Source organism: Hemicordylus capensis, chromosome 4 (genome assembly GCF_027244095.1).
Source record: "Hemicordylus capensis ecotype Gifberg chromosome 4, rHemCap1.1.pri, whole genome shotgun sequence".
NCBI classification, from domain to species: Eukaryota; Metazoa; Chordata; class Lepidosauria; order Squamata; family Cordylidae; genus Hemicordylus; species Hemicordylus capensis.
This window is the reverse complement of record NC_069660.1, coordinates 13592345-13608841: the sequence shown is the minus strand read 5'-3', so window position 1 is coordinate 13608841 and position 16497 is coordinate 13592345. Positions and strand designations below refer to the sequence as shown.

At 46.7% G+C, this 16497-nt stretch overlaps 1 long non-coding RNA gene across 2 annotated transcripts in view; it reads left to right on the top strand.

The window, feature by feature from the left end:
• LOC128323513 (uncharacterized) overlaps positions 1-16497 on the top strand; it is a 97768-nt gene that overhangs the window by 41629 nt on the left and 39642 nt on the right. The window contains exon 2 of one of the 2 annotated variants that reach the window (XR_008306305.1): positions 14717-14829. The exons of the other annotated variant lie outside the window; for it this stretch is intronic. This is a non-coding gene — a long non-coding RNA (uncharacterized LOC128323513). The remainder of the gene's footprint in view (positions 1-14716; positions 14830-16497) is intronic. 2 annotated transcript variants of the gene reach the window in all.

Below are 16497 nucleotides of genomic sequence, written 5' to 3'. Positions count from 1 at the left end.
AGGAAACCTACGTTCAGCAAAGTGCCTTGTCTCATATTATGCTTGGGACAGCTCACGCATCTTCCTCTTAAACTTCTTATTTGTGATTAATCACATCTTGATTTCTTCCTCTCCCCTCCCTTAGTGCCAAAAAGCAGAGAAAGCAGGAGACTGGTATCCAAATGCGGCTGGATTCCCCTCCCCGCCCTTTTCTCTCCCTTTTCTGTCTTCTCTTGGCTTGTTAGGCATAGCAAAGACAAACCTCCAGCTCTTAAAATGTCTGAATGGAAATGTTGGTGTGCATGGACAAAAACTCAACAGTCTGACCTGCACCCCAGTTAAGCAAGTAATGCAAGGATTTGCGCCAAAGTAGTTCTATATAGTAGTTCTAAGAGCAAGGACATATGTGCTCTCTCTCTCTCTCTCTGGCTGACCTCCTGTTTAACAGAGCATAACATAATCCAGTACCATGCTTGTGGAAGGCTGTTGTGCATGTGCAAAGCTGTTGCGCTACCTACATGCACTAAGTCTGGGATTTGCATTCCAGACTAGTGTTGTGCTACTGCGAGCATTCTTGCACTTTTGCCATGGTTGTGCAAATGTGGCACACTCCATCTGTTCTCAAAGGAACGTTTGGGCAAGAGCACTATCAACTGATAGCACAGTTTCACAAATCCCCACTCTAGCACAACTGTGCCATCTTTTTGCAACTTGCGCATTATGCAGGCACTTCATTAGGATGTCAGCCAGTGACTGCAAGTCTTCCAGTATAATTTGAATCCCATTGTTCCTCCATGGAGCTCCAAAGCCACTGGAATTTCAGCTTCCCAACAGCCTTGTGAGGTCGTTAGGTTAGGCGGAACAGTAGCAGCTTTCCCAAAGACACATATTGAAGTTCACAAGTGAGCATGGTTTTGAACCTGGATCTTGTGGCCCCCTAGTCCACCGCACTGTCCCCTACTATGCTGATTTATGGATGTCTTTCTTTGAACAAGGGTTTGCCCCCCATCCAGCCTCTAAACTTGGGACCCACAAGCTCTGATGACCATCCCCTCTCAAACACCAGAAGCAGAGCTTTCTTCACCTCAAAGAGAATACTTTCCCACAGGGGCCATTCACAGGGCTGCAAGTCAACCACTTAACAAATGTTTGTGGACCAGCCTGAATTGTAGTGGGACTCCAATCCCTCTGAGATGTATCGCTGAGTTTGAGACATATCCTTACAAATGGCATATGGGAAGCCACTGGGAAAGGCTCATCTTGCTGTATGGCTTGTACTCCATCAGACACGGAGTACTGATTCTATATTTCAGGTGCACAGGGCCGTGCCAGGCTCATTTGTTAGAACTGCAATCAAAAGAAAGTGTGCCATTTTGCCTTCTGGCCTTAGCCTGTCTCAGCTCTTCGCACCTACATCTTGCGTGCCGCTAATGCCCCACAGCTGAGTGCAGGGCCACGTTTCAAAATACTACAGACTACAGGATATCACTGCTCACTAAATATTTCACTCTTGAGTGGTGAAGCAAAAGTTGTATAATCCAATACAATGTGAGTCCCAGCATTTTGGTGACAATAGCCATGCTGCTTCTGAAAACTGGGGTGGCCGGGGGGCTTCACCGTCACACACCATATTGAGTAAGGAGGCACTGCCCCCCCCCGGCCTCTTATCTTCAGTGTTTTGCCTGCCAGACTGCTAGTCTTGGCTGCCATTTTGAACTACCATTTCAGCGGAAGCAAAAGCTTCGTTGCCAGAGAAGGAGGCTGCTCAAACTGGTGCAACGTCAGCTTCAGAGGCCGCCATGGATGAAGAGCTCCTGAGGATGTTGCCCCTCACTTCCAGCTTTCTGCAAAGCATGACGCGGCCCAGAATGCTTTGCTAAAGCTGGTAAAATGGAACCAAATCAACTGTTCAATGGATTTGGTCCCCTTCAACCAGCTGTAGCTGTGCATTGATCACACTCTCAGAGGTGGCTCTGAAGGATAAAGTGCTCCAAGTGGACCGAGACAACCAGAAGACAAATGGCCTCGTGGACGTTGTCGATAAGGAAATTATGATGAGTGGCACCCGCAGATCTATCACCCTAGCTCTAAACTGGTGGGCTGGGCTCAAAGTCATTATGTGGTTGCCAGTCAATTCCGTGTAACTGAGGCTACTCAAAGATTGATAATCTCCATCTTCCTACTGTTATTGATCCAAGTGGTAATTTAGAACTGTATATTTTAACAGCAGAAGTGCACAAGTTTCCATATGTGCTTGCTAAAGCTCTCTCCCTCCAAAGAGTTGTGCACTTCCATGTTTGTCTGTTGCAGTGATCAATAAAGACACATTTTCATGCAATGCTCCCTTTCTATAATCTGAGTTCTTTTTTCCCCCCACACAAAAAATGCCTTTACTTTTGGTTCAGCAATTCAGCACGATGCAGGCTTGAATCAACAGAAGAGATTTAGTGTAAGTTAAATGCAATGTGATGCTCAATGGGGCAAGAAATTCGCACTTCATATAGACAGTGATGGTGTCTGAGAATTGGCAATAATCACTTGGGAAAGAGATCTTGGGGTAATGGTAGAACCCTCACTGAGAAGGTGAACTCAGTGTGTATGCAGTGGCCGGGAAAAGGCAAATTTATGTATCCATTCATACATTGCATTTTTATGCCACCAAATTATACTCTCATTGTGGTTCACAACGATAGAAGCAATAGTTTTTGTGTTTTGTTTTGTTTTTTAAAAGACAAACTCATTTAAAGAAATTGAAAACAATTAAAAACAATTAATTCCATTTTAGGATTCTTAGGAGTAGGGTTAAAAATAAAATGGCACGCATCATCATATCTCTATAGAGTTATGTTGTGGCTACATTTGGAATGCTGTGTACAGTTCCACCTGCTCTATTCTGGAAAGGAGATCACACAAGTGGAGCAGTGGAAATAATCATGGAGCTGAAAGGCCCTATGAGGAAAGGCAAGTGGGGATTTTGTTTCTTGTAGTCTTGCACGGAATTGTAGAGGTTTACAACCTTATGAACAATTCAGGATGCATGGACAAGAATACATCTTTTCTCCCACTTTCATAGTACAGCATTTGGAACTGACTGACAGTGGCTTACATGCAGAGCAGCGTACTGCCAATGGAAGGGGGATGCACATGTGCTCATTTCATGCTAGTCCAAACAGCGTCCTCACTCCTAGGGAGCTCACGAAGCCTCCGTGGCTCCTAAGAATCGCATCAGAGCTGCAGCGACCCTTTGCTCATTGGGAATAATGGGAGCAGTGTTGCTGCAGCAGCGGTGACGTGATTCTTAGGAGCCATAGAGGCTTTGTGAGTGTCCTAGCCGTGAGGATGTGGTTTGGAATTGCATGGAGCTAGTGCACATGCACCCCACTTCTGTTGATGTCTATGTAAGCCAGACAATCCAGGACAGACAGAATAAAGTAGGCCTTCACACAGGGCTTCATTCACTTCTGGAATTCACTGCCTCAAGATGTGGCAACGGTCACTCATTTAGAAGGCTTTAAAAAGGTTCAGACAAGTTCAAGGGGGGCAAGTATATGGACAGCCATGATACTCAAATGGAGACTCCATGTTCAGAGGCAACATATCGGAGTGCCAGATGCTGGGGACAGACTATGGGGGTGGCTTTTCAGTATCCTGCTCATTACTTTCAGTAACTTGCTCACGAGCTTCCAACGGCATCTGGTTGGTTACTGTTGGAAAGAGGACGCCGGACTAAATGGACCAGTGCTCTGGCCACGTGTGGATCTTCTTCTGTTCTTCTAACTAGGCAGTCAAGTCAGTTTCTAAATATCTTAGATTGGCCTAAGCCAGAGCTTCTTTAGTCAATGGGGCAGCATGTTGAAACTGAGCATCTGTGGCATGTCCCAAGGGGAAATTCTTCTACACCTCGGCCTCTTCTTTTCTCCACTTGATTCTTTCAATGGACCTTGAGCTCGAAAGGACTCAGCATAAGGCACAAAGCCCTGTTTGTCTGTAATAAGCATTGATATTATGTTAATGGCTTAAAGAAAATCACTCACTTTCTCATGTTATAATGATTGGGGGAAAGTAAACCGAGTGTCATCTTTTCCCAACTTTATCGTAAATCCATACGACTATCACAAGCTACAAATGCTGTTGGTATAGCAGACCATCTGAATGCAAATACTGATCCCAGCTTACATGGCTCTTTTCACTTGGAGGGATTCAGGGGGCTGCATTTTGGGCCTCAGCAAAGGCCATCTCTGCACAACGGCTCCTCTGCGCTCTTTGTGGAAGAAATTGTAGCTGGGAAATGGCATGAAACCAAGTCACTTGGACGTGGCAGAACTCACTACCGGCATCATCCTAGAGCAAGGCTTCCCAACCTTGGGTCCCCAGAGGTTGTTGGACTACAACTCCCATCTCTCCCTGCCACAATGGCAATGGCAGTTTGGGAAACCAAGGCTAGGAACCCCTGTCATAGAGAATACCTGGACAACTCAACACCACACCCCTGTCCTGTGTCTGTTTGAGGGTTGCTGACTCTGACTATACCTATTCCTGAAGATTCCACCCCCACTCCCCAAAAAACAAAATTATCAAACATTTCTCACAATAAAGCCATTAAAATCTTCAGGATTGTTCTCAGTAGCCACATGGGGATTAATGGGGATTCCTGGAGATGCCAGATTTGTCCATAGAGGATTGGAAACCCGAACCTATCTCCTGGCAGTGCAGATATTTTTCTAGGGTTGTGAAGGATGGAACCAGATTGCCATATAGATAGTGCAGACTGCCTCATCAAGTCAATTTCACACATGCACAAGATCCTCTTCACACATGCCCAGAGTAGAGTAGGAGAAGATTCATCCACCAGCCCCAGCATATGATCAGTATCTCCATAGCTCAGTGGTAGAGCATCTGCTTGCCTGCAGAAGATCCCAGGTTCAATCCTTGACAGTATCTCCAGGTGGGGCTGGGAAAGACTCCTGCTTGAACCCTTGGAGAGCTGCTGCCAGTCTGTATAGACAATACTGAGCTAGATGGACCTATGGTCTGACTTGGTATAGGGCAGATTCCTATGTTCCTATATATGTACTATCAGCATGCATGTTCTTTCCCCTCTCCCGATTTGCTGGGACCCCTTTTCCTAATCATATGTTTTTTTCCTCTACATGCACTAGAAATATGACTTAAACAACTTATACTAGTAGTTCTGGTACATATAAAGGTGCACACACATCCTTATCCTGTGGAGTTGGGCCAGTGGGCAAAGTATCATCTGAATTGGCCCCATAATGCAATTCCATACCTTGGAAGGAGGTATGCATGTGCCAATGGAGCAATTATGTTGATAGGGCAAACCACATAGGTCTTTCCCACTCAGTAGTCACCACTAGGCAAGCAAATTCTATTCAGTACTAGATCATGTTCAGGTACCTAGTGAGTCATGTTCACTCTGTATACCGGAAACATAATATTATATTACTGGATGGTATGAGCTGAAATTCCCTTGAAAACATTGTGGAAAAGTTGGAGTTGCTCAGTTATCTCCTGTGTGAAACTGGCTGATAGTTGTGGATGGACATGTCACTAGGGAAGAAAACACAAAAAGAACAAATTAGGATTTGTTTTCCAGTTTTAAGAAATATGGCTCAATATGTGAGAGAGACACTTTCAGCATTCTCAAGAAATTAGTTACATTGATCAGAGTGCAAAAGAAGAAGTTACTTTCCTTTCCTAATCTGAATTTATATTTTACAATGGAGCAATGAGAGTAACCTGCATACCATGCAAACTTGCAGTGGTGATTGGAAAAAAAATATCCTTCCCATAGACCATACATGTTTACAACAAGCAAGTTATAGCAGAGAAATTGTTGTCTGGGTTTCCCATTGCTTTCACCATACATCATGAGCCATCGGTGGTTCTCAGCATCCTCCTTTCAGTGTTCACAGTCAAGGTTTCTGGAAACCTAGAATGCAAATATAGGTGTACTACCATGGCCAGAATGCTCAGCTGCATTACAAATGTCTAATCTCCATTTTCTCCTGGACCTCACCAACAATCAAATGTTAGCCTAAAGAGCCTGAGAGGAACAAAGACCATTTAGGCCTTGCATACACAGTTATTTGGAGAATAAAAGAATAGCTCAGCAATCTCTCTAGATATATATGTATACATATGAGGCAATGGTAAACCCCTGCTGTATTCCACCAAAGAAAAACCACAGGGCTCTGTGGTTGCCAGGAGTCAAAACCGACTCGGCGGCATACTTTACCTTTACACTGCATTGTACATTATCATTTGAGCGGGGGCCGGATCGGAAAGTCATCTACTTCTCTGGAATGAAGAAGAGGGAGTTTGACTTGCCACTTTTTGCTCATATCATACCTATCCCTGACATTTTGTAAAAGTTACAACAGTGGAAGGAATGGCTCCTGTTCCAAGTCTGGACTGAGTCACTTGGATGATCATTTGTTCAGAATGGCAAAAATACACCATCAGCTGGACGCCCTGGTGCCTTTGAAAGGTACACGATTTCACCGGTTGCAAAGTGCTGTGTGCTGTATAACGTATCGGGCGCTGGCCGTAGGGGGCCACTGTAGGCACCAGGCAGACCATCCATGGACACTTCAAGGGACAGTGGGTACAGCTGGCTATGTGGGGAAAAGACAGACTGAGGTCAAGTCAGTGAGCAAGTACAGAGGGCTAGGCAGAGCAGCCAGTGCCTGGCAGGCAGGCGGATGTCAAACCAGTTGGGGTTTGAAACCAAAGGACAGGCAGCAGACCCAAGGAGAGCACCCCATGAGCTGTTGCTCCTACAAGGCCTGGAGCAGACTGCAGGCTTTTATCAGTGTCGCCCTGGTTTGGTGGAAGATAACTCCATCCCCCAGAGCAAGGCTTCCAAACATTTACCGCAGGGCTGCTCAACTTCAGCCCTCCTGCCTACAGTTCCCATAATCCCTGGCTATTGAACACTGTGGCTGGGGATTATGGGAGCTATAGTTCAAAAATAGCTTGCGGGGGGGCTGAGTTGAGCAGGCCTGATTTACAGGGGCCTCATCTGCTGCCTTAGTCTCTGGCTGCTCCAGTGTTCCCTGTAACAGGGATTCCCCAGATGCAGTTGACTACAATTCCCAGAATCCCCACTGCAGTGGCCTTTGGCTGGGGATTGTGGGAGTTGTAGTCAACAGCACCTGGGAGTCCCTGTTACAGAGAATGCTGCCATTCATCTATCCATTGGAATCAGAGACTGGGAGCAGAGTGGTGTCCTCAGCCTGACGAAGGAGGACTGGGTGGAGTCGCAGGGCATGGGGTCCTTGGAGTGTGGAGAGCCTGCAGGGGGGTTGCAGGGAGAGCGGGCTTGATTCACTCTCCCTGCACACAAGCAGTCAGCTCGCCCTGGGCAGCACAATTACTGGCTCCGTCATAGAACTGGTTGGGGTGGCAGGGATTGGGGGGCCTCCTGGCCCCACGTGAGTCCCAGAATGCCCTGCGCGAGTGCATGGGGGATTATGGGGGGACCCCCCGATGTCGGGAGGCTTGTTGTAGCCTCCCAAGTGGGAGTCTCCTTGTGAGTTGGCATGGTGCGGCTCTGTTGAGCTTGCTCTGTTGCACCTGCTCAGTGAGCAGGCAGAGCTTCCTTACAGTTCTCAAAGACCACGGGCTGAACAGTCGAGCCCATCGGCCACTCACGCTCCACCTGCTGATGCCGCCACTGCCACCACGGGGGTGGGGAAGGCCTGCTTGGCTCAGCCCCACACACCCCACACCCCAGCTGCACACATGGCATGGCTAGACTTCTTGAGGTTTTCTGCACCGTGGGGTGGTGTGGTGGCAGGAGGCCCCCCTGGACCTTGGAAGCCATGGACTGGGTTCCCAAGGTCCAGGGTAGTAGCACCTCCAGGAGAGAACTATTGGAGTACATTTATTCCTGGATACAAACTCTACAGAAAGAACAGGGAAAGGAGCATCAGAGGTGGTGTAGCTTTATATGTCAAAGAAGGTACAGAATCAAACAAACTGGGTAAGTTAGGGAGGAAGAAGTTCTCTACAGAATCATTGTGGATGGGAATGCCAGGCCTAATAAGCAATTTATTTCTGGGGACATACTATTGCCCTCCTGACCAAAATGCTGCGAGTGATCTTGAGCTGAAAAGAGAAATCAGAGAGGCATCCAAGGAAGGGAGTGTTTTCATAATGCCTGACTTCAATTACGCTTGCATAGACTGAGTAAATTCATGTTCAGGCCATGACAGTGAGGCCAAACCCCTACATGACACCACCTCAGAAGAGGTGGTCATGAAACCAACCAGAAGAGAGGAGATCCTGGATTTAATCTTAAAAGTGTGAGATGTAAGTGTTATTGAACCAATAGCGAACAGTGACCATCATACTATCAAATGCAACATATATTCAGGTTGAAAATTGCAAAGGAAGTCCAATAGAGATGTGCTGAACTTCCGAAGAGGAAACTTCTCAAAAATGAGGGGTTTCTAAAAAGGAAGCTGAAAGGGAAAGTCAAGAGGGTCACATTTTTCCAGAACACGTGAAGGTTATTTCAAACCACATTAACAGAAGAATAGAAGCTCAGCTAGAATGTAGGGCACAAAGTAGGAAAGTGCCATCAAGCCCAAGAAGATGTCAGCAGGGCTAATGAGTAGATTCAAGGGAGCTATAAAAGGCAAGAAGGCTTCGTTCCGAAAATGGAAGCCTTGCCCAAATGAGAATGAAACAAGTTGTTCTAGTAAGAACTAATCAGCCTACTTTCCTTTCACTGTCTCTACATCTGGACTAAATTTTGTGCAAATCAAGGTCCACAAGTTAGATCTCTTGTGCCTCAAATTTTCATGTGTGTGCCATCTTGGATCGGGGTGGATGTGACATCATCACAAACTACACCATTGGGGCATCCCTATGTGTCCATTCAGCTGTAGCAGATTTGGTTCACATTGGTTAGACTGTCCACAAGTTAGTGTACTTGTGCTTCAAAAGTGTATGTGTCTGCCATCTTGAATTGGGGTGGATGACATAGTCATGATCTTCACTGTTGAGGTGTCCCTATGTGTCCCTACAGCTGTAGCAAATTTGGCTCAAATTGGTTAAGCGGTTCACAAGTTAGCTCACTTGCACCTCAAAGGTTTATGCTTCTGCCATCTTGAATCAGGGTGGATGACATCATCACAAACTAAACTACTGTTTAGTAGGTGTCCCTGTGTGTCACTCGCTACAACTGTACCTAATTTGGTTCAAATCAGTTAGACATTCTACAATTTAGCCCACTTGCGCCACAGATGTTCACATGGCCCCCATCTTGAATTGGAGTGGATGACATTATCACATACCATGTCTTTAGGGCATCCCTATGTGTCCCTACAGCTGTAGTAAATTTGGTTCAAGTCAGTTAAGCGGTTCACAGGTTAGCCCACTTGAGCCTCAAAAGTTTACACATCCACCATCTTGAATTGGTGTGGATGACATCATCACAAACTACGCCGTTGAGCTGTTCCTTTGTGTCACTCACTGCAACTGTGCCCAGTTTGGTTCAAATGAGTCAGGCAGTCCACAAATTAGCCCGCTTGCGCCTCCAATGTTCATGCGGCCGCCATCTTGAATTGGATAATCACACTCCATATCATTTGGGCATCCCTATGTGCCCTTACAGCTGTAGCAAATTTGGTTCAAATTGGTTAGGCGGTTCCCAAGTTAGCCCAGTTGCCCCTCAAATGTTTACACATCCACCATCTTGGATTGGGGTGGATTACATCATCACAAACTATGCCGTTGCGATGTCCCTATGTGTCCCTACAACTGTATTCAATTTGGATCATATTGGTCCAGGCGTTGTGAAGTTGATGTTGGGGGGACACACACACAGATGGACGGACACACATACAGAATGTTGGGTGATCTCATAAGCCTACTGGAAAGTAAACTAGAAAGGAGCAAATCCTGGTGAAAGAAATAAGAGATGAGGAAAGAACAGACTTGGCGGAGTGTATGGCTAGCAGCATCAAGGCAAAAACCTTAAAACAAATCTTGAAACAACCAGGAGGAGGAAACCTGCCAGAGAGGCGGTAAGATCATTAGATTATTGTTGTTGTTGTTTACACTGTCAGACAGGTGTTATTGACTGGTTTGTTTTATCCAGACATCGAGTCCTTCCCAAGGACGTGGAATTTTATCATCAATATTGTTGCTGTTATTATTATAGATATCATTGCAGAATATAGTCTGTTCCCAGTAAAGCTGCTTTTTGTAATTGGCTGATGGTGATTTCTGTAGCTCCTATGGTGTTGAGGTGCTCTCCAAGGTCTTTTGGAACTGCACCCAGGGCGCCAATGACCACTGGGATTATTTTGGTCTTCTTCTGCCACAGCCTTTCTATTATTATTATTATTTCTTGTTTACACAGTCAGGCAGGTGTTATTGACTGGTTTGTTTTATCCAGACATCGAGTCCTTCCCAAGGACCATCATCATCATCATCATCATCATCATCATCATCATTACATTTATATCCTGCTCTTCCTCCAAGGAGCCCAGAGCAGCCCTACATACTTAGGTTTCTCTTCACAACAACCCTGTGAGGTAGGTTAGGCTGAGAGAGAAGTGACTGGCCCAGAGTCACCCAGCAAGTCTGACTGAAAGGGTTTATTAAAGAGGACATGTCTGCCAGTGCCCACTAGTCTTGATGGCTATAAGCTTCCTAGGAATATAGGAAGCTTCCTTCTACTGAGTCAGGCCATTGATCTATCAAGCTCAGTATTGTCTACACAGACTGGCAGCGGCTTCTCCAAGGTTGCAGGCAGGAGTCTCTCTCAGCCCTGTCTTGGAGATGCTGCCGGGGAGGGAACTTGGAGCCTTCTGCATGCATGTATGCAGATACTCTTCCCAGAGTAGCCCCATCCCCTGGGGGGAATATCGTAAGTGCTCCCACATGTAGCCTCCCATCCAAATGCAAACCAGGGCAGACCCTGCTTAGCAAAGGGGGCAATTCAAGCTACTATCACAAGACCACCTCTCCTACCTTCAGGTTCCAGGGCCTCTGACTGCGAGCTGCAAGGAAGCAGCGGCAGAAGAAGGAGCTTGCCTCCGTCTCCTCTTCCCAGAGGCATCTGGATGACCACTGTAAGAAGCAGGATGCTGGATTAGATGGACCCTGCTCTGATCCAAGCAATCTCTTCTCATGCTATGGACCTTAACATGTTCCCACCTTCCGCTGTACTGAATCTCTGAGGTTTGCTGCATGATGCACTCTCCATAGGAGCAATCAGGGGGACACTCCATCTTTCCTAGCTTTACTTATGCCTCTACGGGAACGGGAAGGGTGATGGTGTGTGTACTTCCTCCCTCAGCCCCTGCCAGCACTTTCCAAATAATTGTTCTAGGTTTAGAAATCTTCCTGGGAATGTTGAACTGACAATATATAATTTACTGTACGATGAAGAGGCAGCTGTTGTGTTCAGACTTGGGTGCCTAAATCCGAGTAGGCCAGGGCTATATTTAGCCATCAAGCGAAGAACCTGTCCTAATTCGTTACATGTGGTTCCTGTAACCTTCAACAAGAGCCTGTGGATTGTCCAGCCACAAAGAAAAGAAAACAATTTGGGCTGCAGTGCTATGCAGGGTTGCTTGGGAGTGATCATTCGGGCCCATGCCCATGCCTCCATAAGATGCATAAGATGGGGCTGTTATTGAAAGAAGAATCTAAACATCCAACAACCGAGATGGCTCAGTAACTAAGCCAAACGGCCATCCTGAAGAGGGAAGCAAAGAGTGCCATCCGCAGGTCACATTTAATTTTATTTCTTATATTTTTGTCTCCCCATCGGGCAGAAAGTTAGTGGCTGCTCCAAGGACACTCATAGGCACATAGGAAACTGCCATATACTGAGTCAGACCATTGGTCCATGTAGCTCAGTATTGTCTGCACTGACTGGCAGCGGCTTCTCCAAGGTTGGAGGCAGGAAACTCTCTCAGCCCTATCTTGGAGATGCTGCCAGGGAGGGAACTTGGAAGCTTCTGCTCTTCCCAGAGCGGCTTCATCCCCTGAGGGGAAGATCTTGCAGTGCTCACACATCAAGTCTCCCATTCAGATGCAACCAGGGCAGACACTGCTTAGCTACGGGGACAAGTCATGCTTGCTACCACAAGACCAGCTCTCCTTCCGTATTTGTGCACTATACGGAACACTTCTGAGGGAAGGGGAGAGCGGTGGAAAGTGACACAGGCACACTCCTGTGTGCATGCGCTCACGTTTCAGAAGTGGGCATACATCCACTGCACATGTGCTTCTTTTGGCTGCACATGCACATGTTAGAACATGCAAATGAAATTCTCCCAATGGAAGTTTGGTGGTAGCTGCAACCAGGATGGCATGATACCAGCTAGTTCTTCCATGTTATGCTTAGGTATTTTAGCCAATTGTGTTTCCAGTGATTACAAAAATAAGATTGACTGAGATCAGAGTTTCTACCAGATTAAAGCAAAATGTCCAGGTGAATTTGGAAGTTCTCTCTTGGGTTATACATCCATGGAATGTTGCAGAAAGCAAAACATTTCAAGATTAGGGACATTTGTCGAAAAGGTTTCACACACCATAGGAGCATAGGAAGCTGCCCTGTACAGAGTCAGACCATTGGTGCATCTAGTTCAGTATTGTCTACACTGACTGGCAGCAGCTCCGAGGTTTCAGGCAGGAGTCTTCCCCAGCCCAACCTGGAGATGCTTCCAGAGAGCTGAACCTGGATCCTTCTGCATGCAGAGCAGATACTCTACCACTGAGCTGCAGCCTACAACTGTAGAGGAGGAGAGCTGGTCTTGTGATAGCAAACATGAATTGTCCCCTTGCTAAGCAGAGACTGCCCTGGTTTGCATTTGAATGGGAGACTATGAGGCTATTCACATGGGCGTGCAAAACCAGGCTAAGGGAGCCCAGCCTGGTTTTGCATGCCCGTGTGAACCACCAGGATTGAGCCCAAACCCGCCTAAGTAGCCTCCCTTTAAAATGAGGTTAAGGAAGTGCTAACCATATTTATTTGTTTGCTTGCAATCTGCCCACCCAGGGAAGCAAGGATGATTGTCTGTAGGGAGGGTAACCCGCTCTCCCCACTGACCACCTGTGAGAAGAGCTCCTACATGTGAGCACTGTACAATAGTCCCCTTAGGGGATGGAGCTGCTCTGGGAAGAGCTTCTAGGTTCCAAGTTCTCTCCCTGGCAGCATCCCAAGACAGGGCTGAGAGAGATTCCTGCCTGCAACCTTGGAGAAGCTGCTGCCAGTCTGGGGAGACAATACTGAGCTAGATAGGCCAATGGTCTGACTCAGTATATGGCAGCTTCTTACGTTCCTAACCCTTGTTCAGAATGGAAGCTTGAAATGCTCTCCCAAAGGCAAAGTGCTCATGTGAGCTTCACAAACTGAAGACTTTTAATACACCCTTTGTATTTGTCCTTAATCCACTGATAGAAGAGATAAATGCTTATACCCCAAGGTAGCGAAAATACTACTTTGGGTCACCTGAAAAACAGAATGTGGTTGCTGATGAATGATGCACCACCTGCACTGTATCCAGTGGGGACATTTTTGGTTATAGTATGCGTGCGCACACATACAGGGGAAAGATTTATTTCAGGAAGGTGGAAATGCCTGCTTACAGAATGACTGAGAGAAGCAGGAGGAATGCCGGTGTTTCTTTTTAAGCCATTTTTATATGTGCATCCAATTGCAGAAATGTTTCGATGCGTCTGTTCTCTTAGTGTCCTTTTTAAATGTGGTGAAAACCATAATTAATGAAATTTGGATTCATTTCAGAAGATCCATTTGCCTGCCATCCAGAAAGTGCAGTTTCACATCTGTTTGCCAGCCCCTCCGAAACGACAGGATCCATTACCTGGCTCTGCCTTGCCTTTCTGATTCATCACCTGTCCCTCTGGCCACACCTTTTTGCTCTTCAGCATCCTGAGTTTATGTACCAAGGTAGTGCTGGGAAAGGAAAATTTCCTTCCAGCTGCTGCAGGAGGAAGGGATCATCTCTTTGTGAAGCTATCCAGAAGCCCTCTCCTTGCTTGGCAGTTCAGCCTGTCCTGATTCCAGTGGTAATTTCCCAGCCAAGTCCACCTGGCTCCCTAAATTCCTCCAGTTTGTTTTAAGAGACTTGGAATCTCCAACTAGCTGGAACTCTGCATTCTGAGTTAGTATAATAATATTCTGCAGTAGTTGTCCTCTGTGCCACTAGCTTCCCGTCCAGCAGGGGGAGCTGCAACACAAAACAGTGCTGAGCTATCTGTGACTTCTAAGTGGGCAGAGGGCTGCTTTTCACTGGCAATTGTATGTATATACGGCATATTGCTAAGTTTTGCATGCTCCCACCTCTTTCCCACATTGCTCATGTCATGTCTGCATGACAGCTCAAACACACGTTGAAAGCCACCTGTGGGATCTTTTGCAGGGGAAATTTTAGCCTCAAGAGGCTCTTGATTTCAAGGTCTGAATTCACCTTCTGAATTCTGAGTGTACATTTCACCGGCCTTTGTCAATTTTCTTTAAGTTCCTGAACTTCCCACAATGCATAGCACCCAGATCCAGAGAACTCTACAATACCATGGCATAGGAATCATTTGATACAGCAAAGCGTTGATTGAGATCATAACCCTGGAATCCAATGTCATGAAGCAAAAGCAACTTTAACAGTGACGTGCTTTAACAAGCAAACCATTGCTGTTTTCCTGAGTTCCTTCTTGTTGCGTTTCCCATTAGAAACGTCCCTCTATGCAACAGTAAATGAGCTCTTTGGTTCCTACCTTCAGACTGAACATATCATGGTTCAAGCAAGAGAGAAAAGTGCCGAGTGGAGATAGTTTTGCACACTGGTATGTGGAAAACGTATTACGTATTGAATTTGCCTGAATTTTGGTGAAGGCAAACCATCCGGACTTCTGAAGCACGAGGGCTCCTTCCCCCTGGAGGTGCTGAGCGATTTACTGTACTTCCAGGTTGCATGGAGTGCTTCTGGGAGAAGGGGATTGGCAAACAAGGCACAGGCCCCTGTGCACAAGCCCCTGTGCTTGAGAAGCATGGCATGCATGATATTAGTCAATATGCCGGTAGATATATAGCTATAGATATAAAAGCTAAGTCACACAATCCAATGAAGGCAAGTTCAAAATGAATCATGCACAGTTTAGGCTTGCTGCATGTGAGCTTTCAGGAGGAGAGCTGGTCTTGTGGTAGCAAGCATGGATTGTCTCCTTTGCTAAGCAGGGTCTGCCTTGGTTGCAAATGAATGCGTGAGCACTGTGAGATATTCCCCATAGGGGATGAGGCCACTCTGAGAAGAACACTTGCATGCTTGCATGCAGAAGGTTCCAAGTTCCCTCCCTGGCAGCATCTCCAAGATAGGGGTGAGAGAGATTCCTGCCTGCAACCTTGGAGAAGCCTCTGCCAGTCTGTAAAGACAATACTGAGCTTGAGGGACCAATGGTCTGACTCTGTATATGGCAGCTTCCTATGTTCCTGTGCCTTTCTTTTCAGATCTGCAGAGGATAGAGTCAAATCTCAAGGTGGGGAGGACAGGATCAAGGGGGTAGACTAGCTTCTCCTTGATTTGAGAGCTTTTTGCTATTCACTCTGCCTCTCTCCATATCAGTCAGAATCTGGCCCCAGGCACCAAGCAGAGCCAAGTTGATGGGACACCCTCTCCCTGCATCTGCCATAGGCAGCATCCTGTCCCTGTCCCACTAGCCTCCAGCCACTGAACTGCCAGGCAATGCAGGCTGCTTAGAGTCAGGAGATGTGGCAGTCCACATAATGACCAACGCTCCGATTTATGAAGTGCCAGTGGCCTCTGAGATGTGCCAGTGCACATTAGCTAAGTTCCAGACTAATGCAGCACTGGCTCTAATTGTGTGTGTGTGTGTGTGTGTGTGTGTGTGTGTGTGTGTGTGTGTGTGTAGATTTCAGTGACCTCCTCTTTCCCCAAAAATGCTCTGTGCCACCCAAATGTATGTCCCTGAGGGCTCTGTAACCCACAGGGACATAGGGCCCATAGGGCCATAGTCTAACCCAGGGATAGAGATCCTTGGCTCTCCAGCTGCTGTTGAACTACAGCTCCCATCATCCTCAGCCACAATACATTTTGGCTCGGGATGATGGGCGTTGTAGTTCAGCAACAGCTGGCGAGCCAAGGCTGCCTACCCCAGTCTAACCCATCACCACCAGCAGCACATCTCACATAGCACTGGTGCTTCCTTGGTCAGGATGTCAGCCAGTGCTATTGTTATTCATACATACTTGGAATAGTGCAGTTGATAAGAGACTATCTTGACCATTAGGCATTCACAGTTTGGAACCACGCTCATTCATTCCTATCAGTTTATGGCTCTCAGTTTCTTAATGGCCTTCGATAGACACACAGCACATTAAGCATATTCATCTGAGCCTGCCTTCTGTTGAATCTGACTCGTGGTTCATCTGGCTCAGTGTTGTCTGTATCGCTTCTCCCAGGTTTGAGACTGGGGCTTTTCCAAGCTCTATCAGTA